Below are 2,420 nucleotides of genomic sequence, written 5' to 3'. Positions count from 1 at the left end.
TAACATTGGGCAATGTGTTTTTTCTCGAAATTTTGTTTCGAGAGACTAGACAAGTTATTCAAGTGTTTATGATATGTCACTGTTGTGAATGTCTGTGGAGTGTATCTTATTAGCCTGTCCTGACTGGTGGAGCTCATCCAGCTGTGTCTGGATATCTTGGTTAAATATTCAGCTAGTGTGTACTGTGTTTAGGGTTCTGTAGCATTCCACAGGACTGGGCAGCTTGTTCTCCCCTCCCACCCCTCTCTGTGTACAGTAGAGCCTCCTGTCCTGGCTGGTAGAGCTCATCCAGCTGTGTCTGGCTAATATTAAAGCCAGTACTTTAATATTGTTTTATGTATGTTTATCAATAGTGGGTACTGCCCTAATTCGGTCCTGCACCCGTTGTTAGGTGTTTTTTAGGTGTTGTTAGGGCTTCTACCAAATATGAACACATGGCTTTAAAATGTATACAATTCTAATATTTCCTTTTTTCCCATTGAAAGTATAACATATGTGGTGTGAGAAAGAGGTCCTCATTTAAGTGCATAAAACTCAGGCACTGGCGCAACAAACTGAACAAAGTTCAAGGGGGTATACGCTTTCTGTAGACACTTTATTTCCTCTTTTTCCATACTTTAAGAAATGATTTGGGAAACCTGTGGGACACTGGAGGTCATTATACATGAGCCTCTTTATGCACCTTTTAAGCCATTGAAACCTAGTTGCCTTGTTACAAGGTCTAATATTACAGTAGGTGTGGTTTCCGTCTCCTAATTTCTGAGAATGATCAAATTGGGGAATAAATTGTAGGGAATACCACTCTTGCACTTCTAAGAAAAGACTATCTCAAATGAAACTCGCTATAGAAAGACATCTTGTTGAAAAATTCTTTATTTTTTGTCATTTCTAAAGAAAAAACATTCATCAAGTCCTTCACAAATGTTTTGTTTGTGACTTTCTCTGTTGTTCCCTTTCACACTCAACTGAACTATGTGTTATGTCTTGTAAACGTAATCAAACATTTCACTTAGGTGTGTGGGTTAACACAAACCCATATTGTATGAAACATTCAGTTTTTCATTCAAGTTTTTTCTAACAATTGCATCCATGCTAGGACTACAGTAAACAACACATTTTACTAAAGTAAATGAAATTGTTCATTAAACAAGACACATTGTTTTAAATGTATGCAATACGATGACACTAAAAACAACACTGAAACTTTTCATTGAAATACTGTACGAGATTTCTCCTGGTGCTTTCTTTCATCAGTCTATTCATATTCTTGTTCTCTACTCAGGTGTCTCCTGTTCCTTTGGTGATGTCTACTGTACACACATGGTATCATACACTTGAGCAAAGTGTGATACCACCGTTTGTTCTTCTCCTATATTAAAGATGAACATTGACAAAAGTCAGAAGCACTCTTTTCTTTGACAGACGAACAAACAATGCAAGAATAACCATACTCTCTGTTCCTTACTCATTTCTACCTACCTGTTTGACCACTTTGTCTGCTTCAGTCAGGACAGGGTGCTGGGGCTGACTCTGAGCAATCTGAGAAGAGCTCGCTGTGATCTTCTCCCCTACAGTGGCTACTGTACTCTGTTTGAAATCCAGGTTTCGCCTCCGGTAAGTTCCTCGGTCCTTTTTGGGACTTGAAAGGGTAGAATCATTTTGTGACTACATTTCATTGTCATGCACTGATATGTTCTGGTTTGTGTTCGATTACTGCAGGCGTTCAAGTGCTTTCTTTTTGTTCTAGATTGGCAGTGTTTGAGATGGTAGGAACTTGTCGTTTTCTCAACTTATTTTCTCTATGAGACTCTGAATGCTCTGTAAACATACTATTTTAGCAATTCTAAGAAATCTGAAAGCAGTGTTACCTGTATCATTTTTTGTCTTGGTAATAGTATTGCAGCTCCAACATCAGCACTTAAATAATGGTTTGTGATGTTACTTGTCCTTGGAGTATACTCCTGAGAAGTCAAGAGAAATCTTACGTAAGCATTAATTATGTTTCACTTTTGAAAGCAAAGTACGTGTCAAGTACTTTGAAGGCATTTGTTGATACTTTTAAGCACTTTCGTTGATTATTATTATCCTTCAATTAGTTATTACAAGTCCAACATTCTCTTCATTATCTCACTCCATATTCAGAATGTGGGAATACAGTTGTTTTAAGGAAATGCCACTGAATAGATAGTAGCTGCACTCTACAAAGATGAATTTGCTAATTAATCAGTCAGGGACACAGCTTATACTTCAGTAGTCTTAGATCATTTAATGATGATTATTGTAGTTTATAACTAGAAAAATCCCCATATCCTGTTCATTGCCCCTTTTTCAGTCATGTGAATTGAATTATGCCTGAAGTGGTTAATTCTCACCTTGACATCTCATAGAACAACTGAATCTCTACCAAGGGTGAATGTGTC

This window comes from Lepisosteus oculatus, unplaced genomic scaffold (genome assembly GCF_040954835.1).
Source record: "Lepisosteus oculatus isolate fLepOcu1 unplaced genomic scaffold, fLepOcu1.hap2 HAP2_SCAFFOLD_50, whole genome shotgun sequence".
In the NCBI taxonomy this organism is placed as follows: domain Eukaryota; kingdom Metazoa; phylum Chordata; class Actinopteri; order Semionotiformes; family Lepisosteidae; genus Lepisosteus; species Lepisosteus oculatus.
The sequence above is the reverse complement of the archived record's forward strand: the minus strand, read 5'-3'. Positions refer to the sequence as shown.